The sequence below is a fragment of the Dromiciops gliroides genome, chromosome 2 (assembly GCF_019393635.1).
Source record: "Dromiciops gliroides isolate mDroGli1 chromosome 2, mDroGli1.pri, whole genome shotgun sequence".
NCBI classification, from domain to species: domain Eukaryota; kingdom Metazoa; phylum Chordata; class Mammalia; order Microbiotheria; family Microbiotheriidae; genus Dromiciops; species Dromiciops gliroides.
In genome coordinates, this window is record NC_057862.1 from 183,814,062 (window position 1) to 183,839,863 (window position 25,802).

The window sequence follows — 25,802 nt, forward strand, 5'->3', positions numbered from 1 at the left end:
AGTATGCATTGGTCCCAACACGGAAATCAACAGCTTGCTATATCTAGCTAGCAATCTGATCCTTCTCTCTTGAGGCCTCTGTCCAGACTCCTGAAGCTAGTCCTAGTTTCTGTGATGTACATCTCTGTATATATACATATACAGACCTGATATTTAGAATGTGAATGAATCCAGGGCCCTTGGAGATTGGTGTCTTTTGTATTTAGCTACTCACAAGTGAGCAGAAGTATAGTAACCCGACCCTCAGGCTCTCTGTTCACCTTCTGCCAAACTGTAGCTTTGTGTCTACAGAATCCCCATGGGGGAGATTTCCAAAGCAACTGAGCTTACAGGACACACAGATATGTGACAGTGGCCATTCTTTGCCGAGCTCAACAGAAATCTGACCCTCAAGTGTTTTACAGAAGCTATCATGTCCCATGCAATGTGACTCCTTTATGTTTTAGCTCACTATTTGTCCTGAGTAGCCTCAAACTTTAGAGTTCATTTTGGATAGGAAATATTTAGCAATCCATACCTGCTTCCACGATGGGCTGATCTTTTATAGCTTTGATCTCTCTTCCCTTATTTGCCTTCTCTCTCTCTCTCTCTCTCTCTCTCTCTCTCTCTCTCTCTCTCTCTCTCTCTCTCTCTCTCTCTCTCCCTCCCTCCCTCCCTTCCTTCCTTTATCTCTTTTTTTTTTTTAGTGAGGCAATGGGGGTTAAGTGACTTGCCCAAGGTCACACAACTAGTAAGTGTTAAGTGTCTGAGGCTGGATTTGAACTCAGGTACTCCTGACTCCAGTGCCGGTGCTCTATTCATTGCGCCACCTAGCTGCCCCTCTTTTCTTTCATTTTCTTTGTTTTACAGAATATCACAAATTTTTAGGAAGGGACCTCAGTGGCCATCTAGGCTGATTCATGCCTCAGTCATGATGCTAATCATTGGCTCTGGGGCCTAGCTATTTTGCTGTATAAGGACATTCAGATCATCCCTTCCCTCCCTCTTCTCCAGTCACATTCAAATGATTTAAGGTCCCTGCAAAATCACTTTAGAATCCCCTAAGGTTAATTGTCTTTCAAATCAAGTTTCACTCCCTAAGTTCATCAAAAATCTTCCACTCAAAATAGACGACTCAGTCTATTTTGTACTGTATTTTATTGTATAAGACCCAACGGCTTTTCAGGCAGACCCAAGACAAAAGAAAATGGAAAAAATAAAAAACAAAAAACAACCAAGCAAATTTTAAACATTCCCCAAAATTCATCTTTTTTAAATTGTTTATAGTAAATAATTATCCATTTGAGTCATTTCAAATATTTTTTCCAGTGTTTGCTAGATATTTTATACTTGGCCAATTAGATTCAAAACACAGTGAAAAATTAGGAACAATCTTCTTACCTTTCCCAATTTCCCTTCAATTCTAGTGCCTTCTATTGACTATCTCCAATTTATCCCATATATTTCTTATTTGAACATAGTTTGAGTTTTCTCCCCAGTTAGACTTTGAGCTCCTGATCCTGGAGTCTTTCTTTATGCCATACTCAATGCTTACCACAATGACTAGTGCATAGTCCCTTAAAAAATGCTTGTTAACTTGACTTTGGCCTTGATCCATCTGGATTGAGTGAGAAGGTAAACTCTGTCTGAAAAAGTAGACTTTATAATGACTGGCATAGGATCATAGATAAAGAGCTGGAAAGGACATAAGGGGACATGTGGTTTAAACCCCCTAATTTTATAGAGGAGAAGTTGAGACGTAGAGAGAGTCATAGAAGTGAATAGCCAAGTCAGGTTGAATTCCTTTGTATCATGCTTCCAACTCCTGTTCCACAAGCTGGTTTAAGGACCACAAGGGAATTAGGTCCAGGAATTTGTGTGGAACATCGGTGCATTCTATAGAGAAGGTTCCAACTCTGAGGAGGTATCCCAAGAACCGACAGCCTCCTGGTTCCCCAGCCCTGGGATAGAACCCTGCTCCAGGACCATCTGGAACCAGGGCATATGTCCCAGGCTGGGCCCTAAACCAGACCTATAGCTCTAGAACCAAATGAACTAAGAAGGAACATGCACATGTGTATTGCCCTTCTTGACTCCCTGTAGACTATATTGTCTAGTCTAGCTACAGGAATATTCAGCTAAGTGGGAGACAACCTGTCTTCTCTCCAGCAGGTTTCATCAGCCAGGAAGATAAGGAGCAAGGCATTTAATTTGGAATCTTCTCCTTGTCACCAGGCCACACAAGCACATTTTGGTTCCCTGGACCCAGGGGTCACTTTGTCATTTAAAGAAAAGCCAAGTTTCTCCCTCCACCCAGGGAAGGCTCTCCCTGACCAGAACCTGACTGATTCTATAAAAAGGTCGGACAAAGGGATGAGGGACAGGGAGGAGAGGGAATGTGCTGAATGAGTTAAGTACAACACTTGTCCCCCACAGCACGCCTGGCAGGGCTGAAGCTAGTGATCTAGGCAGGATCAGAGCCAAAGAAGGATTAATCCATCACAATGAGACATTCTATTTCGGGCAGGCAGGGAGAGCAAATGCCTGGTGCCTGTAAAACACACACACACACACACACACACACACACACACACACACACACACACACGTGTACCACAACTACCATTTTATTGCCTGATGAAAAGAAAGGAACTTTGATGAACCCAAGCCTGCACGTTCCTGTTAGTTGACCTCTTGCTCCAGACACTGTGTTATAGTGGAGAAGGGCACTGAATCTGAGGCCAGAAGTCCCAGCTGTTTGAACCCATGAAGGACAGGGGCCATTTTCTTTGTTCTTTTCTTTTCTTTTCTCTTCTCTCTTTTTCTTTTCTTTGTTTTTCTTTTCTTTCTTTCTTTTTTTTTTAACTTTTTTTTTGGCAGGGAGAGCTTTGTATCCCCAGGTCTGCCTAGCACAGAGCACATAGTAGGAACCTATAAATACTCCTTGATTGATTGACATTTACTAGTTGTGTACAAGTCATAACCTCTCTGAACCTCCACTGCCACATCTGGAAAATGGGGATCAGAATCCTGCACCATTTGCTTCCAGAGTCGTTTGTGAGGATCAAATGAGCTAGTGTACAGAAAGCACTTTGTAACCTAAGGCTGGGGATAGTCAGTCAGTCAATAAGCATTTATCAAATGCCTACTCTATGCTAGGCCTTGTGCTAAGCTCTGGCAATGTCGTTGTTGCTGTTGTTGTTGTTGTTGTTGTTGTTGTTTGCTCTTCATTTTCAAAGGGCACCACGACACTGGAGTGATGTCCTGACTTGCACTGAATTGGATTTAAATGAGGGAGGGATGTGCAAAGTCACCAGCTTCATTCTCTCCTCCAGAGCCATCTGGGTCCAGTTGCATCAGGACCACCAGACATAGCCATGGATATTTAAGGCAATGGGGGTTAAGTGATTTGCCCAGGGTCACAGAGCTAGTAAATGTATGAGGTGAGATTTGAACTCAGATCCTCCCAATTTCAGGGCCAGTGCTCTATCCATTGTGACACCTAGCTGCCCAAGCACTGGCAATACTAAGAAAGACAAAAGTGGACCTGGAATTTCAGTGACATTGGAAATATGTAAGGAAATTCCCTCTGTCAATACAGGCCTTTGTCTTCTCTAAAACTCATAAGAGTTCTTGACCTTTTTTTTTTTTTCTGTCACGGACCCATCCGGCAGCCTGGTGAATTCTGTGGATCTCTTCTCAGAATAACATTTTAAAATACATAAAATAAAACATAGAATTACAAAGGAAACCAAAGATATAATTGTTTTTTCCTCATCTAAGTTCATGGATCCTCTAAAATCTATCCATGTACCCCTATCCTGGGTTAAGAACTCTTGCTTAGAAGGTTACCCAAGGCACTGATGTTCTCAGGATGGCACAGATAGTATGTTACGGAGGCAAGATTTGACTTCCATCTTTCTAACACCAAAGCCAGATCTCTGTTCAACAGGCCAAGCAGCCCCTCACCTCAAGTCTATTTAGGTGGAAGTTATCTAAGGGCCCCTACTGAGAAGCTTCCTCCTAGCACAGATCACAGGAACTTCTACATGCATTATTAGAGGAGTAGAGCCCCAGGAAAAGGATCACAGATTTGATTTTTGGAGCACCATGCTGACAGCATTCTAAGCAGTGAGTGAACAAACAGCTATTAAATGGCTATTATATGCAAGGCACTGTGCTAAATGCTGGGGTTACAAAAAAAGAAAGAAAGAAAGAAAAAAGGCAAAACATTTAAAAACCAGTCCTAGATTTCAAGGTTAGCACAGGCTAATGGGGGAAGAGAACATGTAAACTGAGGGCAATCAACAGAGAAGAGGCCCTGGCATTAAGGGAAGCCAGGAAAGTCTTCCTTGTAGAAGGTGGTATTTTAGCTGGAATTTGAAGGAAGCCGAGTCAGGAGATGGAGAGGAGGAAGAGGGAGAAAATTACAGGCTTGGCGGGGGGGGGGGGGGGGGGGGGGGGGGGGGCATGTAGTGTCACATGAAGAACAGCAAGGAGGCCAGCATCACTAGATCACAAAGTATGTAGGGGAATAGATATTACAATACTGGAAAGATGTGGGGGAGAGGGCAAATTAGGAAGGGCTCTGAATGCCAAATGCCACCATTTTTATAGATGAGGAAACTGAGGAAAGGTCACAGGTAGGAAGTTGTAGAACAAAGTGAGTTACTGGTCACCTAAAAATGTAAATCATGGGGTGGGGCAATCAGAAAGATGGCAGCTAGGTGGTGTAGTGGATAGAGTGCCAGACCTGGAGTCAGGAAGACTTCTCTTTCTGAGTTCAAATCTAGCCTCAGACACTAGCTGGGAAAGTCTCCCTCTTTTGTGTGTGTGTGTGTGTGGGGGGGCAATTGGGGTTAAGTGACTTGCCCAGGGTCACACAGCTAGTAAGTGTCAAGTGTCTGCGGTTGGATTTGAACTCAGGTCCTCCTAAATCCAGAGCCAGTGCTCTATGAGAAAGTCTCTTAACCCTGTTTGCCTCAGTTTCCTCATTTATAAAATGAGCTGGAGAAGGAAATGGCAAGCCATTCCAGTATCTTTGCCAAGAAAACCCCAAATGGGGTCAGGAAGAGTAGGACATGAATAAAAAAATGATTTAACAGATAGAATTAGAAACCTCCAAATAAAGTCCTAGCCTCTGAAAATGGGGCAAGGGCCCCAGTGTGGTTACAAGCTGGAATGTATGCACTTGGAACCTGGGAAGATACACACACACACACACACACACACACACATTCCTCCCAAGCTGCTTTAACTTCTGTCACCCTCTGGGGATAAAGCAAGTCTGACCTGAACACATACTGCTGGATGGGATTTGGGGGATGTGTCTAAAGTAACATCTCAACTTCTAAATTAAGAATGGCAAACCAATTCACTCCAGCTACATTTCAGGCTTTACGGGACTCAAGTCAAAGTGGAGAGCTAGATAAGTTCCCTCCTTAGGGAGTTAACAACTTTCTAAAAGCTTGACTTTGATGTAAAACTATCTCTCTGTCCACTGTAGAGATTACCTCCTTCCCAGCCAGGATAACCTTTTGACCATGCAATCCCTTGTTTACATTGCAGTTGACACAGCCGCTCAGGGAACTTCATTCAGGTATTGCTCTCTCCAAATATTTATTGTGATAACCGGAAAAGGGTAATGGGTAAAAACTGAAAGATAATAGCTATGTTTCCACTTACTGGATTTCACAAGAGATACATTAAAAAAAAGGTTTCCTTAGTTTTGATGGCCAAAGCATACTGTTTTGGCAGCTAGGTAATACAATGGATGGGCCTCAACTCGGGAAGACCTAAGTTCAAATCTGACCTCACACTCTTCCTAGCTGTCCAATCCTGGGCAAGTCACTTAACCTTTTTTTGCCTCAGTTTCCTCAACTGTAAAAAAGAGGATGATAGAAGAACCTACTTCCCTGGGTTGTTGTGTGGATCAAATGATAATATTCATTAAAGCACTCAGCATAGTGCCTGGTGTGTTATCAGAGCTATATAAATATTTATTCTCTTCCCCCACTTTTGTCTTCAGGATTTGTCTCTTCATAAGATCTTGTGATCAGACCTCATGCTATAATCATGCTCTAGATTTGGTCCAATCATGCTCTAGATTTGGTTTTGAGTTTGGCCTCTGATATTCACTCTAAAAGTGACCTCAGCAAGTTTCACTTAGTCCTACTATGGGCCCTAGTTCCATCATCTATAAAATGAAGGAGTTGGATTGAAGAGGTTGGATGGAAGAGGTTGGTTCTGAAGTCCCAACTTTCAATCTATGAATCTCTACTTCTATAATTCATTGATATGTCTCAGGTATTGAGGTCTGTTCTAGCATCCCTCTTTAAAAAAAAAAAACAAAAACATTTTGAAGAGGGTAGCTAGGTGGTGTAACGATTGGAATAACGCCACCTGCTGGATACTTACTGTAGAGGAGTTCTGCCCATGAAGGGAAGGTCTTTGAGGGCAAGACCAGGAGTCAGGAAGTGACGCGGGCTAGTGGGAGGAGGAAGGAAGAGACTGGCGCTCAGTCTCGGTCTCTTTTCCTCTGGACTCTGGTGGAGAAGGGAGCTAGAAATGTGCTCTCCCTTTAATAGATAGAAATCTAGGCCTTTTTCTCTCTCTTTACCAAATTCTTATTCTCCTTAATAAATGCTTAAAAGTCTAACTCTTGCTAAAGCTTATAATTTATTGGCGACCACTCATTAGATATTTTAAACAGTTTAGCTAGAATTTTAGCCCTTAACAGATGGCTGACCACGAAGAGGAAAGCTAACCCTCAGTCTTCTTCTGATCTTCTGGTTGGGTAAGAAATTTCCCCTCCCTCTCCCTTTAACTGCTAAGTACTAGCGTACTGGCTGTGTTTTCCCTTTAAATTTTTTCGAATGGACCTTTTAAACTCCCTAATTACCCTATTTTTGATTTTAGTCTGTTTAACCAGACAAATGGGAGATAAGATCATGTTAATGCTTTGTTTTTGTGGATTTTCTATTTTTCTTTTTATTTTTGTTAAAAGAGCCAGCAACATACTCACACAAGGAAATATCTCCCACTCTCCCAACCATGCTTTTTCAGAGAAACCTGAAGAGATTCCTGCAGCTTTTCCCAGTTCTAACACTAATTGTTGCTCTAATTTTGCATGCCTGGAGGCAATGACCCACCCTCTAGAAGCTTTTAATCCCCTAGCACCTGGAGGCAAAGTGGGGGAAGAGGAATCCAGGCCTGAGTTCAAAATCAAGTCTGATTCAAATTGCTCTGGTCCCTCCCCTCCTCTCCAGACCCCACCCTCTACTCCTCCTATGGCCAAGCCCATAGCTTCCCCTGCCTGGGAAGTTCAGAGATCTGATGCGCATGCTCAACTTTCTCTAACTACATTTGCAGCTTCAGGCTCAGCCCTTCCCCAGCCTGGCTGTGCTTCTGAGACAACCTTAGAAAACCCTTTAAATTCCAGATATACTCGTTTTGTTCAAAATTTTGCTAACCTGCTTTTGTCTTTAATTAGTAATCTTATAAAGCATTTGTATGGTGAAAAGACTGACAGACAATATAAAGGGGTTAAAGAAGAAAAACTTAAGCTGAATAAGAATGACAACCATCAACATAGTTCAAGACTCTGCTTCTTTTGCCATGGAAGGGTATATATTTTAGAGAAATGTAGAAGTAAGCAGCAAGGTATTGATATGAGTGTTGGGGATTTTAGATATCGGAATCAAAAGTGTTCTGAATTCACTCAGAGTATTAATGTCAGTTCAGAGGTTACATAGGATTTCTATGCTATTATATATACATTTTGAAATTAATGGTATGGGTTTATTTTCATAGAGATTTTCATGCTTTTGAGATTGTGTCTTATACTTAGTTTTTAAAACAAGGAGAATATTTGTAAAAGCTTTTTATAGTCATGTGATCAAGTTTATATTTTATAGTACTCTTATTAATATTAAATTCATATTCATTTAGATTTCCCTAGTTTGAATTTCATTGTCTTTTATTATTCCACTTGTATTTTCTTCTATTCATTCATCTATCTAATTTTGAAACATGGTTTTGATTTCATAATACAATGTTAATTCTAGGAGTATTGTGCTCCCATATTCTGAGTTGTTTGTTTTTGTTATTTTTTTTTCCTCAACTGATTATCTGATCAAACTCTTTAAAGCATTTCCCTGGCAAATTGGTTGCCATGGCAAGTGTAAATTGATTCTAGAAGTATTATTTTTGATAAGCATATTCCCCCCCCAAAAAAAAAGAGGGGAACATTTGTAAAAGTTTTCTTTTTTTCAAAAAAAAAAGTTCTTTGAGATTCTGTTGTGCTTTAACTTGTATTTAAGTATGTTCTGATTTTTCACAAAAGTAATTGTATACTAAGTAAAAAAAAGGGTATTATTTGAAATTGTTGCATAATTATATATTATATTTTGAGTCAAGATGTATTCACATTTTTTGCAATCATTTATTATCCTCAATTTTAAATCCATATGAGACTTGGATTATGGGAACTTATCATTTAAGACATTAATTGCCTTTATTCTGAGTTATCAGATGCCAGTTGGCCAAGATGCCATCCAATCACAAGAGGAATACATGCAAGAGCAGACACTGAACTGTCACATGAGGGGAGACATGCATGAAGTCAAGGTATGGCCGAGGGAACGGCTTTTGACAAATGTTGAGGTTGGATTCTCTTGGTTTAATATTTTATTCTCTTTTTCCCCACAATATTGTACAGATGGCTGGAAGTATTCATCCCACCCATCTCACTTCTACACCTGGCTTCTATGCTCCCTCCTATATGCCTGATGCCATGGACATCTCAATCCCATGCATCTGATTAAGTCTGACTCAGTTTCTTCCAATATGTTCGGTGGCATGGACATATATTCCATCCACCTATTTTAAGCCTGGCATACTGTATGGGCAGTACATATTGCTCAAGTGTGGGAATGCTCATATCCCATCATTTCTCTGTTCTTTTATGGTAACCCCCATAATTATCTCAGGTGTCATGATAAATACAGTGTTGAATTTGGCCTTGACACCTGTTACCAATTATATTAGATTTTTTAATTTCTCATAATGGCATGAGGATAATTAGGCAGATGATGCAAAAAGTGATGAAACAAAGATAAAAAATTATTTTTAATAATTAATATCGCAGCAATTGTCTTCTCAATTACCCTCCATAAGGGGGGGACTATAGTAATATTATAATTTTAAAGAATGGTTCAATTTTTGTTTTATTATATGTTTCATGTGTAACAACTAAGATTCTGAATTCCCTTAGACATGTTTTTGAGAACTTTCATTGTTTGATTTGATTATTGACAAAGCTATTTTAAAGTTGTGTTAAGCTCAATTTTGTAGGAAATTTTCCTGGCTGATTACCAGCATCCACACATCAACCCCTGAAAAGACTTCCATTCCACGCCTACACCTAGAGGACATCTGAGAAAAGACTTTCAGAGACTTTAATTGAACAGTTTTGATTTGTTCTTTTTGTTGGTTTTTTTTTTTCTCTTTCTGTTATAATATACACCATCTGTAACATGTATTCTCTGCAGAGGCCCTCCCTTTGCAAGACTAATGTCAAAGCGTCGGTTCATGAGGACAAAAAAAATCGCCCCTCTGGACAAAACTTTCCTCTCTTCCTTTTCTATATTGTTGTTCACATATTATTAGTTAGCAATAGTTATCATATTGTTTTTACTGTTCCGTCAAGGAAACATTTTGTTTCTTGAGGAACAACAGGGGGGACTGTAACGATTGGAATAACGCCACCTGCTGGATACTTACTGTAGAGGAGTTCTGCCCATGAAGGGAAGGTCTTTGAGGGCAAGACCAGGAGTCAGGAAGTGACGCGGGCTAGTGGGAGGAGGAAGGAAGAGACTGGCGCTCAGTCTCGGTCTCTTTTCCTCTGGACTCTGGTGGAGAAGGGAGCTAGAAATGTGCTCTCCCTTTAATAGATAGAAATCTAGGCCTTTTTCTCTCTCTTTACCAAATTCTTATTCTCCTTAATAAATGCTTAAAAGTCTAACTCTTGCTAAAGCTTATAATTTATTGGCGACCACTCATTAGATATTTTAAACAGTTTAGCTAGAATTTTAGCCCTTAACAGTGGCAAAGTGGATTCAGGAGGACCTGAGTTCAAATCTGACCTCTGACACTTGACACTAGCTGTGTGACCCTGGGCAAGTCACTTAACCCTCATTACCCTGGGAAAAAAATGGAACAAAACCATTTTTGAATTAGTGCAGGAGTCAGAGGAAAACAAATGAGATATCTTGTGAGAAATGGGGTTATGAATAGACTAGAAATATGTGAAAGTTAGAGATGGGGGGTGGGGCAGGATTTGGAAAAGTCCAAGGGAGGGGCAGCTAGGTGGCACAGTGGATAGAGCACCGGCCCTGGATTCAGGAGTACCTGAATTCAAATCCAGCCTCAGGCACTTAACACTTACTAGCTGTGTGACCCTGGGCAAGTCACAACCCCAATTGCCTCACTGAAAAAAAAAAAAGTCCAAGGGAAAAAAATTTTGTTTCTTTGTGTTGAGTATATTTCAGGATCCCTGCCCTGCCCCCAATTATAAAACTGGGAAGAGGGTTTACCCCCTAGATTTTCTTTCTTTTTATTTTGTGTCCTTTCCATGCCTACCCCACACCATCACATAAGGATCCCTGTGTACTACATATTGACTTAGAAAAACCAAACATTAACATGATCTATGTTCTATTGTATTTTGATTTATTTTGTTAAATATTTCACAATTATATTGTTCCAATGGGAGTGCAGGTCAGTGACGCATGTTAGGCACCTTTGTTCTAGGTTAACTCTTCACATATTGGCTATGGGAGATAAAAGAAGTCATTTAACTTTCTTAGAGCCTTAGGCAATTCTCCAAGACTAAAAGCTGTGAAGACAGGGCAGTCTCACCTCCCTGGCAGAGGGAGCACCCTTATCTGAGACTTCCCTATGTCAGTTACATCATAGTCCAGTCCATATTCCTTCAATGAGTCATAGAATTTTAGATCTGAAAAGGATTTTAGACATCACATAATCCAAACATCTCATTTTGCTGATAAATTAGCCTATTCCTCTGTGTACTCAAGTGAATCCTCCATACTACCAACCAATGGGAAAGATGTTTATTAGTTTATGAGATGGTTGGCTTTAGAAGGTTATACCTTGCTCAAAAGGAAAGAACTAAATAAAAAGGGTCAGAAAAATATCTCCATGTGAAAACATCCAAGAATAAGAATGGGGAGAGAAAGGAAGAAGTATGGTAGAGCACACTGGGGTGAAGACCAACAAAAATAACTACTAAGAAGGGAGATAGTAAGAGAGCATCTAGGGAGCAGCTAGGTGGCACAGTGGATAAAGCACTGGCCCTGGATTCAGGAGTACCTGAGTTCAAATCTGGCCCCAGACACTTGACACTTACTAGCTGTGTGACCCTGGGCAAGTCACTTAACCCTCATTGCCCCACAGAGAGAGAGAGAGAGAGAGAGAGAGCATCTAGCTGCCCTGGGTGATCCTGAATCATTAGACTCAGATGATCTACACCCCACCATACTAAAAGAAAAAACCCCCAAAAACGAACTTCCAAATGTGAGTGGAAAGTCACTGTTAATGGTGTCCCAAAGATCATGGTGAACAGAAGAGATGTCATGGCATTTGAAAAGAACAAACTATAGTCAGCTTAGCTTATATGCTGGAAAATTCCAATGAATACTACTCAAAAAATGGTTTAGTCAATATCTGGAAAACTGTGATCACAAAAAAGTCCAACAACAACAACACAAATCATCATGGCTTTATCGACAACAGATCATGCCAGACTAACCTCATTTCCTTTTATGAGGTTACTAAATTGGTAGGCCAGGGTAATACTTTGGAAATAGTTTATCTAGCTAGATTAGCGAAATATTTGACAGTCTCTCCTGTCATCTTTATGGACAAAATAGAGAGGAATGTTACTATATGATACTACCATTAGTTAACTTTGGAACTGATTAAGTGTTCAGGACCAAAAAGGACTAGTTAATGGATCAAATTCAACTTGAAGTTGGATCTCTGATAGAGTACCAGGGATCTATCCTTGGCCTTGTTCTATTTAAGTTGTTTATTAATGAATTGAATGAAGGTATTGATGACATGCTTCTCAAATTTTCAGATGACATAGAGATAGAAGAGTTAACTTCTATATTGAATGACAGAGCCAGTCTTCTAACTATTACTGGCAAGAAAGAATGATGGGCTAATACTGAGAAAATTGAATTTAATACAAATAAATGCAAAGGAATTTACCTAGGATAAAAAGTAATTTACGTCAGAAGTATACAATGGGGCAAGTAGAACCAGAGTACATGTGGTTCATCTGAAAAATATTTAGAGATTTTAGTGGACAATATGGTGAACACTGGTTGGCAGACATATATGGAGATCAAAAAAAATTATACAATCTTAAGTTGCATTGAGAGAAGCACAGTTTTGAGAATGTTAGAGGTAATAGTTTCTCTGTACTTTGTCTTGTTCAGACAATATCTATCATACTGTGGTCAATTTGGGGCACCCCATGTTAAGAAGAACATTGATAAATTAGAAAGCAAGGACTTTGCTTCTCTTTCTGACAAAAATTTTTAACATAATACTAAAGAAATGTGTAGTGAATATCTTTTAAAAAGGAAGCAATGGTCACAATAAGTGTTGTTGATTCGACCTTGACCTTATACTCTATGAGAATTTGGAAGGATGGGAGATGTTTAGCCCAGATAATAAATTTATAGGGAAACATAATAGTCATCTTCAAAGATTTGAAGGATGTGTGGAAGAAGCATTAGACATGTTTTTTATGGTCCTTAAGGTAAGCAACTAGAAGTTGCAGGGAGAAAAACACTTCCTAACAATATTATTTGACAAGTAGTGATTTCCCCATCACTAGGAATCTTTTCTTTTCTTTCTTTTTTTTTGTGAGGCAATTGGGGTCAAGTGACCTGTCCAGGTTCACACAGCTAGTAAGTGTTAAGTTCTGAGGCTGGATTTGAACTCAGGTCCTCCTGACTCCAGGGCCAGTGCTCTATCCACTGCACCACCTAGCTGCCCCTACTAGGAATCTTTAAGCAGAGGCTGGAAGACCACTTGTTACAAAGAGTATTTCTGTTCAGCTAAAGGTTGGATTAGATGTCCTTTAAGGTCCCTTCCACCTCTGAGATTCTATGAGTCAGCTAAGTGTAGAAAAGAAACACATATGAAGTGGAGCCCAATAGGAGAAAGGTCATTACTAACTGAAGGGATCAAGGAAGACTTCTTGAAGGAGATGACTTTTAAATTGGTCTTTAAAGGAGGGGGAAGAATTGGGCAGCCAGGTGGTGGAGGAGGAGATGGAAGGTAGTGAGTGAAGTACAAAGAGAAGGCCAGTTTGTTTGGATTGCAGAAGGAAAGGAAGAATGGAGAATGAGTATGGAAATATTGGGGCAACTAGGTGGCCTAGTGGGTAGAGCACCAGGCCTGGAATCAGGAAGACTCATCTTCCTGAGTTCAAAACTGGCCTCAGACACTTAGTAGATGTATGTCCCCAGGTAAGTCACTTCATCCTGTTTGCTTTAGTTCCTCATCTCTAAAATGAGCAGGAGAAGAAAATGGCAACCTTCTCTAGTATCTTTGCCAAGAAAATCCAATAATGGGGTCATGAAGAGCGGGACACAACTGAAACAACAATAACAAGGAATTGAGTAGATTGTGGGAGAAATAAGGGAAAGATAAGCATTCTAAGTATATGGAACAGCATGAAGACCCAGTCATGGGGTTATGTGAGGCTTTTAAATGATGGCAATGAGTCCAGTTTGATTAGAATATAGAGTATATTGAGTGAAGTAATATAGAAAGGGTCAAGTAGAGTCAGGCTGTAAAAGGTCTTGAATGCCAAGCAAAGACATTTACTGGAGAGGCAATAGAGAGTCAATAAAGGAAGTACTCGAAGCAAGCTGGTGAAGGGATGAAGAAGAGAGTCACTTTCTCTGAAAAATCTTCACTCCCAACGCCCAAGGGATCTTCTTTCCATGAGCATCCTATCTCATAGAACAATGAGCTAATGGAGACTAAACCATGCTTAAGGGCCAGGTTTCAAACCTATCAACATTTTTTCATTGATCATCATGGCTGGGTTGGGGTACTTCCTGAGCCACTGAGCTTTAGAAAGAGTGAATGCTACCCAGCCGACACTATTTAGAGATGCTAGCTGGCTGAACAGGAATCCAATGGTGACATTTGTGGAAGGCTTCACATTATATCCTCCAGCTGTCATATTCCTCCTTCTGCAGCCCCATGAGTGCACACCAAAGACCTGAATGGGGATAGGAATTTTGGTTTCAACTCACTCCCCTCCCCAATACGGGTGCTCACTTCCCCCTACTCACCTTACTCCCACTCAGCCAGTTGTCTGAACAACTGCAAAGACAACTGGCTGGCTCCAAGCTTCTCACTCATTCCTGTTCTAATAGCATGACTGACACCTGAGATCGCATTCTTCTACTGTTATTTCAGCGACAGGCATCAAGGCATGGACTATAATAAGAACATTTTCATGTGGGAACAAGTTAAGGTATATAATATCACTGTTGCCCTGTCTTCTACTAGAATCATACCAAGGGTGTTTGCAGTGAATCTACAGAGCAGCAATTCTTCTTCTTCTTCTTCTTCTTCTTCTTCTTCTTCTTCTTCTTCTTCTTCTTCTTCTTCTGGGGGGGGGGCAAGGCAATGAGGGTTAAGTGACTTGCCCAGGGTCACACAGCTAGTAAGTGTCAAGTGTTTGAGGCCGGATTTGAATTCAGGTACTCCTGAATCCAGAGCCAGTGATTTATCCGCTATGCTACCTAGCTGCCCCAGAGCAGCAATTCTTTACTTTTTTTGTCATGGCTCCCTTTGGCAGTCAGATGAAGCCAATGAACCTCTCATAATAACGTTTTTAAGTGCCTGGAAACCCATTATATTGAAATAGTTATCATAATGTTAAAAAACAAGTTCATGGACCTAATTTAAGAATGTTTGCTATAGAGAATGAGCTAACATTCTTATGATTTTATTCAACTAAAATTATTTTATATACCTGTACAATAGTTTGTAGAATATTATATCTTTTTAAAGTAACCTCTTTTTATTTCTATTTTCAGTTTCAAATTCTTCTCTTTCTCTCTATTCCCTTCCCCATGCATCAAGGAGGCAAAAAAATGATAACTGTTATGCATACGAAGTCATGCAAAACATTTCCACATTATCCATGCTGAAGGAAAGAAGGAAGGAAGGAAGGAAAGAAAGTTAGATTTTAAAATGCTTCAATCTGTACTCTGAGTCCATCAGTTCTCTCTGTAGGCAGGTAGCATTTTTCATTTATAAGCCTTTCAGAATTGTTGTGGATTATTGTACTGATGATCAGAGTAGCTAAGTCTTTCACAGCTGATTATTGTTACAATATTGCTGTTACTGTGTACAATGTTCTTTCTACTGAACCTCATTTTTTAAAAGATGAGAATGTGATAACAACAAAAATAATAATAGATATGAGGTTTCCAAAGTGCTTTACATACATTATCTCCCTCTTGTCCAGCCACAACCTCCTCTTCCCTGAATAGCTGCTTTAATTAGACACTATGTCTGAAAGGACCTTTTGCCCTGGGGCCATAGTCTCCCATTGGCAACTGCTTCTCCCTGGGACACTATTTAAGGCAAGCCTCCTCTCCAATCACATTCTCCACAACCTACTTGACAACTTCTTGGTGCCTACTCTTTCTTCTTCTCCCAGCCAACCCCATGGTTTTGAAAGTATAAACATGATAAAGTATGATAAACCTCTGTCATTGTTCCTTGTTAGGGTGTGTCAATCCATTCTACTATGCCCCCATTCACCATTTCTGTAAATTCCTCAACAAAAGTACATCTCCCAGTGGATAAAGCACTGGCCCTGGATTCAGGAGGACCTGAGTTCAAATCCAGTTTCAGACACTTGACACTTACTAGCTGTGTGACCCTGGGCAAGTCGCTTAACCCTCATTGCCCCACAAAAAAAAAAAAAGTACGTCTCCCTAGCAGTCACTACTCCTCTAAGTATGTCACTTCCACCATTAGAATGTAAACTCCTTGAGAGCAAGAACTAGCTTTGTTTTTGTATCACTAGTGCTTGGCACATAGAGATTAATAATTACTTTTTTTAAACTCACTCATTCATTCATTTATTCACTATCTCATTTGAGAATCACAATAACCTTATAAAGTACAGGTGTTATCATCTTTTTAAAGTAGAGGAAATCAAAACTCAGAGAGGATATGATTTGCCCATGGTTGTATAGCTAAGTTTCAGAGGCAGGATTTGAACCTAGGTCTTCCTGACTTCAGGTCCTGCACTCTCTGTAGGATAGGATTAACTAGCCTATTTTCCCAGGGGCAACCTAAACTTTTAGCACTCTTTTGGAGTGGTAAAGAGCATAGCAGAGGCCTGAATCCCCTGGCAATTCTGCCTGGTGACTCGTGATGGACAAGTTTGTCTCTGTTACTTTGGAAGTAGAACTTTATTCTATTTTGGGGGTGACAGAAAAAAAAAACTTAAGGAGAAATGGTAAGTCTTTTTTATCTTTCTCCCTGTGGGAGGAAGAAGTAAAGATGTCTACTTAGCTAAGTGATTAGATCAGGGCTTCTTGACCTTTTTCCACTCCAGATCCCTTTTCATGGGAGAAATTTTTAGCAACACTGGGTATATAGGTATATAAAATAGGTATACATAACCTTTTACTGTTTCCATGGGGTCATGACCCACAGTTTAAGAAGTTTTAGATTAGATAACCATTTGGGTGGTGTGTAATTTAAAATTCTAAATGGGGGTTCTAATCTGCCCCCCCAGTTTTGGGGGGAAACTGACTAAAATCACTGATAAACGAGTTTAGAATTTTTTTTAAGGGTTTATTGAAAGATAGTAAAAGAAAAAGAAAGATTGAGAAGAGATTTCTTATAACCTGGCAATCCTAGCCTTCCTAATCTCCCACTTCTGAAGTTCCCTGCCACCATGCTGATGTCTCATAGCCAAAGAGGAAGCACAGTCCCACCAGTGTCAGCTTCCTCCTTCGCATCCTCCTCCCCAAAATGGGAGGCTCCTCAAGTTGATTGGCTGGTAGCCTTGATAGACAGTACCCACAAGCAAACATCACTTCCTGAGGCCAAGGACCTTGACCGCATGGCTTGCCCTCAGAGGCCTTCTCCTCATGGTGGAGGTTTTCTACAGTAAGTCTCCAGCAGGTAGCATCATTCCAGTCGTTACAGTGGAGCACCCAAAAAACATGAGAGTAATCGGGAAGTTCCTCTTAATAGAAAGTGTCATGAACTGCCATAATCCTTCCTAAAATTTCTATTGCCTTGTGACCAACCTTATGCTGTTATGCTTCTTTTTTGTATATACTTCTTTTTCTTTTCTTTCGTTCTCTCTTTCTTTTTCGGGGGGGGGGCAATGAGGGTTAAGTGACTTGCCCAGGTACACAGAGCTAGTAAGTGTCAAGTGTCTGAGGCCGGATTTGAACTCGGGTCCTTTTGAATCTAGGGCTGGTTCTTTATCTACCATGCCACCTAGTTGCCCCCCTTTTGTATATACTTCTAACCATCTTGTCATGGTGTACATTCTCGAATTTATATCATCTCTTTTCCCTTATTAATAGAATTTTAGAAAGTGTTCTCTTATGGTCTGAGGAGTGTGTGGCAAATAGGAGTTGGAAAGGAAAGAAGGAACAAATGCCAGAATCCGGTATCTAGTTTCAATGGTGACAGCAGCAGCAGAAGCTGGGGAAGCAATTAAGGATCAGGTAGAGAGGATCTCAGAACCAAGGGAGTCAAGAAGCTTAAGAGACTCAGTGCTTTGAGGTAGTATTCAAAGATTGGTGAAGGTTAAGAAGGGAGTGAAAGATGCAAACCTTTGGATCAAGGGTAAAATCCCCTGGACCAGTTCTGAGAAGGAGATGCTACTCCCAGGAAGCTGAGATGATGAAGGCCTAAAGCCCAGGGTTGGATCCTTCACAACCGCTATTGGGAGAATTTTGCCTAATGGGGGAACTTCCAGGGCATTCTAGAAAAAAAAAGGAAAGTGGGACAAAGAAAGAGGGACAAAAGGTACTAGGAGGAAAAGTAGACGAAAATCAGAAGGACACCCTTGGGTTGTTGCCAAACAAATGAGGTAGGTACAGAAGTGCTAGAGATTGACTTGTTGGTGTTGGGGTGTTTTTTTTTAGCACATGGTGGTTCCAGGACTCCAAATACCATCATAACAATGAAAGAATTAGGTTTGGGGGCATGAATAAATACATGATGGGCACATGGGGCAATTGGGTAGGACATTTGGCACCACTAAGAATTAGAAGATATTTCTTTTGCACCAACAATTCTTCTAAACCAATACTTGTCATTTTAGTCTGGAAAGCCAGCAAAAAACACACCCCTTTAGGTGATAGGGGTCATCAGCTACAAGCTAGAAGGTACCTTAGAGGCCATCTAATCCAAGCCCCTCATTTCACAAATGAGAGGAAACTGAGGTCTGGAGAAGTTAGATAATTTTCCCGAGCTCACACAAGGTAGGGGGTAGAGACAAGGTCCAGCCCTCTTTTCTTTTTTTCTTTTCTTTTCTTCTTTTTTTTTTTTGGTGAGTCAATTGGGGTTAAGTGACTTGCCCAAGGTCACACAGCTAGTAAGTGTCAAGTGTCTGAGGCCGGATTTGAACTCAGGTCCTCCTGAATCCAGGGCTGGTGCTTTATCCACCATGCCACCTAGCTGCCCCCTCAGCCCTCTTTTCACTAAAAAGTAAAGAATAACTTAAAAATGAGTTCAGTTGTCTTGACTGAATTTTTTTTAAAGATATTGTAGGCCAGGAGAGATTAATGCTCCTCTGCTGCTTTAGTTTTGGAATTGAAATAAAATGAGACACTTGAAACTTGCAACAGTTAACAAAAAGAGGTTTACTTAGCCATAGCATCAGAAGAATGCACAACAAAAATAATTCATTGAATACAGATTCCCCATCTCTATGCTGGCAATATTTGGGTGTGCCAGCCTAGCCTGAGGAAGATCATCTCCTGGCTTTTCATGGTCTGTCTTTTGTGCATAGGCCATCAGGAAACTACTTCAGTGACCCAAGCCTTAGTCCCATGAGCCAATTAAATCTCAAGGACAGTTTCAGTCCTTTTTAAGGAAAAATGAGTCTAGCTTACATGGCAGACATGGCTCATACCAGAAAAGGCTAAAGGGGGAAAGTTACTGGATAGTAACCTAATGAAATGTCATACCAGAGTAACTGAAGTTCAGCTTACTCCTTTCATAAGAATCCCTTTTTAGACATCTGAGCAGTCCCAAACGTCCTTCCAATTTCCAGGAAGGATTAAAGTGAATGATTCATGTCACCATGGGAGAGATGTGAGTATGTTAATAGGACATAGTTATAGCACAAGATGCCAGAGGACCCGCCTGAATCCCACAAAATACTAGTGAGTCTATTGGGAGCCTCAACCCTTGATCAACTGGATTGGGCTTTGTGGCCTAAACATTTGCAACAAATACTAAATTAGCACTTCAGTGAATGAAGTAGTGCTCATGGTCTTCTTTTTATGATGCTGGTTTTGGGCATAGTGGGAGAACTTAGCCTATGGATATATGGAGGGAGTATAGGCTAAGAGCTCATATTTACCATCAGAGTGACTAGGTGCATGGAGCAAGAGGACCATGTGATCCAAGACAAGTCAATTCATATTTTTAAGCTTCAGTTCCTCATCTGTAAAATGAGAAGGTTGATCTGAGTAACCTCTGGGGTCCCTTCCAGCTCTAGATCTATGATCCCAAGAACTACTGGTCCAAGTGATTTTTCAGAAGCCTGCCAGGCAAGATCAAATGGTTTCCAACTGGACTAAAATTTAAGTAATAAATTTCAGAGCTCCCCCAATAACCTCAAACTACATCTGTAAAAAAGAGAATAATTATCACTTCTTGGCACTTGTCCCTCAGAGTTACTGTAAGAATAAAGTGAAATAATATTTGTAAAGTACTGTGCAAACTTTAAATTGTTATACAAATGTTAGCTATTATTATCCATTAGTTTATGAGTTCCTTGAAAGCAAAAAAATAAGTATTTTTGCCTTTCTTTTTATCCTCTGCACTTAGCACAGTGACTAGAACTTTTGTTGTTATTGTTGTCATCCAGTTGTAATACGACTGTGACCCCATTTGGGATTTTCTTGCTTAAGATACTGGAGTGTTGGGGGTAGCTAGATGGCGTAGTGAGTAGAGCACTGGCCCTGGATTCAGGAGAACCTGAGTTCAAATCTGGCCTCAGACACTTAACACTTACTAGCTGTGTGACCCTGGGCAAGTCACTTAACCCCAATTGCCTCACCAAAAAAAAAAAAAGATACTGGAGTGTTTTGCCATTTCCTTCTCCAGCTCATTTTATAGAAAAGGAAACTAAGGCAAACAGGACTGACTTGCCCAGGGTCACACAGCTAGTAAGCGTCTGAGGTTGAATTTGAATTCAGGAAGAGATCCTGACTCCAGACCTGGTATGCTATCTGCTGTGCCACTTACCTGCCCCTTGTCTGGCTCATAGTAAGTACTTAATAAAGGCTTGTTGATTAGGAAGAGGGGAAGGCTTGGGGAAGAAAGATAATGAGTTCAGTTTGACACATGTTGAGTTTAAGATGTCTGGTCTACTTACTAGCTGTGTGACCCTGGGCAAGTCACTTAACCCCAATTGCCCCGCAAAAAAAAAAAAAAAAAGATGTCTGGTCTAGGACATTCTATTCAAAATATCCAACAGGTAGTTGGAAATGTAAGACTAGAGGCCAGGAGTGAGATATGGGATGGATAAATAAATCTGAAAAATCATCTGCATAGAGATAATTGAATCTTTGGAAAATGATGACATCACCAAATAAGATAGTATAGAAGGAAACAGAAAAGAACCTAGGAAAACACTTTGGAAAATATTCAGGTTTGGAGGGCATGACCTGGATGAAGAGCCAGCAAAGGAGATGGTGAAGCAGTGGTTAGATAGGTAGGAAGAGAACCAGGAGGCAATAGGGTCACAAAAATCTAGAGAGAAGAGAGTATCCAGCAGAAGAGGATGATGGACAGTGTCAAAGATTGCCCAAAAGCCAGGGAAATTTCCACATTGCTAAAATCATCTATCCAATCTGGTTATTTAAATAGCTTAAGTTTATCGCTCAAATGGGTTTTGCATAACAATTTCACCAGTCAGCAATTCCAAGATAGGCAGTTCTATATCTGATTTTGAAGTTTAAGATGCTCCTCATAGTTGTATCTACTACAATACACTGCTTATTTGTATAAATTCTATTTTCCCAACTAAATTATGAGCTCTTTGAGGGCAGGAAATACAGCTTATTTCTTTGTCCACCACCATACTGTGTTATATCTAATAGGTGCTCCAGAAATACTGTTTGAATGAATAAGCACACCCCAACTACATATTATCAATATAATACAGAGAAATCCATCACCCACATGCTACGTTTTGTAGCCTCTCTCTCTCTCCCTCCCTCCCTCTCTTTCCCTCCGTATGTCTCTCTCTCTTTCACACACACACACACACACACACACACACACACACGAACACACACGAACATACCTCATGTCTTATATCTGTTGTGCTTGCAACTATAAAGAATTACAAAGGAAAGGGAAAGAGTACATGTATTCCAAAAAGGGAAGCCATTGTTTCTAAATTTAGCTCCCACAGTGCCTTTGCTTATGTCTAAAACTAGCTTCGCTATGAAGAAAATCAGAAAGGGGAAAAAACTCAACATCTGCATTGTATATGTTCCACAGAATGTCGAGTTACTGTTATGACATTTCCCTTCAGGAATAGAAAGGGAGAGGGAAGTTATTGTCAACACAGCCAGGAGCAAATTCAGCCATCTTCCTCACCACCGAAGAGAAATGTCATAAAAGATCAATCAAATTTTAAAGATGCACAGACATGTTTTCCTCCCCTGTTTTCTAAGGGCAAAGATGTGTTTGGACACATGCGCAGCACTAAGAAGCAGCTGGAATTTCAGCAGCTCCTTATAACTTCTGTATCAAAAGTTAAATAGCTATTGCTATCCCAAACCTAGGTAAGAGAGAATAGTGTTGGGATATGGACAAAAGAAGACATTAAAGATATTGCAATTAAATCTGAAGGATTTTCATCTTTCTTGCAGTTGAGATTGCCTTGTTACCTATGATTTTAAAATAATCACTATAGTAATAATAATAAAAATTCAAATTTTCACAGCACTTAAGGCTTTCAAAGCACTCTCCTTACAAAAAGACCTATATAAAAGTGCCACTATCAGTCATTTTAAAGATGAGGTACCTGAAGCTTAGAGAGGCTAAATGACTTGACCATGGCTACCCAGGCAGTAACCTGAAGCCTCACCTTCTCAATCCAAATAGAATGCTCTCTCATAAAAACATTCATATTTTTATCCTTTCAACTGAGCCTATTATGATGAAATTCAACACACCAAACATTTATTGAGGGCCTCCTGTGTGTAGACACTTAGTAGCTGTGTGACCCTGGGCAAGTCACTTCACCTTGTTTGCCTCAGTTTCTTCATCTGTAAAATGAGCTGGAGAAGGAAATGGCAAACCACTCCAGTATCTTTGCCAAGAAAACCCCCAAAAATGCATCACAAAGAGCTGTACATGACTGAAAAATGACTAAGCAACACTATATAGAACACTGCACTAGGCACAGGGAAGGTTAAACCTATAAAGGGAGCCTTATTGAGCATGCACAGTTTCCCTTTCAGCCTGTGCATGACTTAGCTCTGTGAGTATGATGTACTTTTAGATAAATGAGCTAGTGACCACCTCAGGACATGTGTGACTCAGTGTTGAAATGCTTGGGCTCTGAGATAACGAAGCAATCCCCAACTGGCCACTGAACCTGATGAGCCCATGACTCAGATGATCTTTAAAAAATGGAATTACTTCATGTCTCTTCCTTCAAATCTCAAGATGGCATCATGTAGCATCAGGACTTCCCATGAGGAATGTGGGTAACATGTAATTTGACTTGTTCCTCATTCTGGTTGCCATGCAGACAAGAGCACATGGCAATTAAAGGCCACCTCTTGTCTACATGAGCCTGGTCCTGGGTTTTGGACTGCTTCTTCTGTGTTTGTTCTTTCTTCATTTTAGGCAAATGAACATCACTCTAAAGATGGACATGTTCAGGCTTGGAGACAACCTTGTGAATTGGAGAGATCTGGAGACCCCTGGTCCTTGGGCAGAGCTGACAAATAGCTAGGAGGAGGAGCCCCTAGCAACTATTAAACTGCTCTTGGAACAGATGGCCATAAATAAGAATATGAGCCCAAGCTCAGCTTGCCAGAAGACATCTCCTGTGAGGGGACAGTGCAGGGCCTAGTAAAATGTAAAATTCCCAATCAATAATCCCACAAAATGCTTTATGTTTAATAAGGTACTTGATAAGATAATTAATAAGATTCTTAAGTATCAGCCTCCCTGAGAGTATAGCAGTAGTTAGCATTGCCATTTGTTCAATTTGTTTCTGTCAAATGTGAGCTTGTGAATGTTCTGTGTTTAGCATTCCTTTTGTGTATAGGAAATAAATACCTTTCCCATTCCTGATTTACATTGTAAATTAAGTAACTTTCTACTCCCTCTTTTTGGGGGATGCTAGACATGAACCAAACATAAGCTTTAAATATATTTTCCCTGGAGGAAATCTTTGTTTCCAGTGTATTTTTAGTAAGTAATGTATTTTCTAATTCTGTTTGCTAATCCATTCTGCTATCCTCTTCTATTTTATGGATGAGTTCATCTCATTCACATTCACACTTACAATTGTTAATTGTGTCTTCCCCTCCATCTTATCTTCATATACTCTCTGCTCCCTGCTTTCCTCTTTCTATAACAGAAGGTAGGGAAAAGGAAGGAATGTGATCAACACTAGTGATCTGCAATTGAAGTAATCTCCTTCCACTAGAATGCTCTTCTTCAATTCCCCTCACCTACACTCTAATGAATGTTTCTTATACTTTAATTCTTTCCTTTTAATCTCTCCTTTGCGATCCACCCTCCAAAGTCGAAGGTGTTTTTTGCTTGTAATTATTCCCTAACCAAATCTACCTTCCCACTTAAATTCCTTTCTCCATTTAATCCATTTAGAGTCAGTTTGGTAAAGCAGTGGATAAAGAGCTGAGCCTAGAGTCAGGAAGACCTGAGTTCAGATACAACCTCAGATACTTAACAGCTATGTGACCATGTCATTTAACCTCTGCCTGACTCATTCTTCTCAACTGTCAAATGAAGAGAACAATAGCTCCTTCACAGGGTTGTTGAAAAGGTCAGATGAGATACCATTTGTAACCTGCTTAGAACAGTTCCTGGCACAAAGTAAGCATTCAATAAATTCTTGTTCTCATCCCCTTCCCTTTCTATCCTTGCCTATTTCCCTGTTGAGTTTAATGTAGTGCTACATCAAACTCTGTGTGTGTGTGTGTGTGTGTGTATGTGTGTGTGTGTGTGTATGTGTGTGTGTGTGTGTGTTTGCATAGTTAACCATCCTTTTTCTGGCTTAAATAATTCATGTGATTTTTGATTCTCACTCCCACCACTTCTTTCATGTATAATCTTCTTACACACCCAAGTTATAAAACATAGTAAATAAAATCCCCTTATCCATCTGTTCTCTAGTGTATTCCTTTGTCCCTCCCTTCTCTTTTCTCTCTAAAGACCATTGATCTAGAACAAAGCCACTCTAATTTCTCTGTTTATTATTGACCTTGTGACCCCTGAAGATTCTGAAGGATATTCTTAGGATAGACTCTTAGGATTCTGAAGGGTTTCTTCTCTCCCTATTAGAATTAAGATTCTACTTGCATCACTTTCCTCATCTGTAAAATGGGGATAAAAATAGCACCTATTCCCCAGGGTTGTTCTGAGTCTCAAATGAAATAATTATAAAGTTCTTAGCACAGTACCTGGCACATTATGAATACTATATAAATGTTAGTTATTATTACATTCAATAAGTAGATATAAGAAAGGAAGTGTTCATCTATGGCGTTCCTGGATTGTGAATTCTAGTATTATGCCATTTCTAGTAGCAATGTTGGTATTGACTGGTTTACTGTGCACAAGTGGCACAGTAGGTGGCAAGATATCCAGATAGGCAATTGGTTGGATATAATATAAAGCATGGCATGAGCTAGTGGGTTTGGTAAGGTTATTTATATCTATAACTTTGGATAGAGAATAATTTTAGTTCAATTTAATTTGATTCAACAAATATTAATTAAGCACTGAGCTAGGTACTAGGGATACTATGACAAAAATTAAATAATTCTTCCTCTTAAGGAACTTACATTCTACTGAGTGGTGGGATGCTGAGTTTGAGATGCTGGTAGATTTGGAAATGTCTATCAGGAAGCTTTAGAGATGTTTATCTTGATTCTTCCTTTCATTGACAAGTCAAGTGCCCAGAGTAAGGCTATATCTCTCCCTCAAGGTTCTAGGGGTATCCCTGAGGGTTGGGGATATCTTTACAATGCAGAAAGCTACAGTCCCCATTCCAGTGTGTTCTTTCCCACATCACCTTGAATGATTACCACCCCAGTATCATTTAACCAATTAAAATCAATTAACTTTTACAAAGGATTATTACTGAGAAGGTATAGTAAGAACAGAAGTTAAAATGCATTTTGCCCCAAATCCTGGTATCACAGTCTTCCCTATACCACCCTGGTCTATGGAAAGACTGAGCTCAAACTTAGAGAAATTCCTAGAAAGTA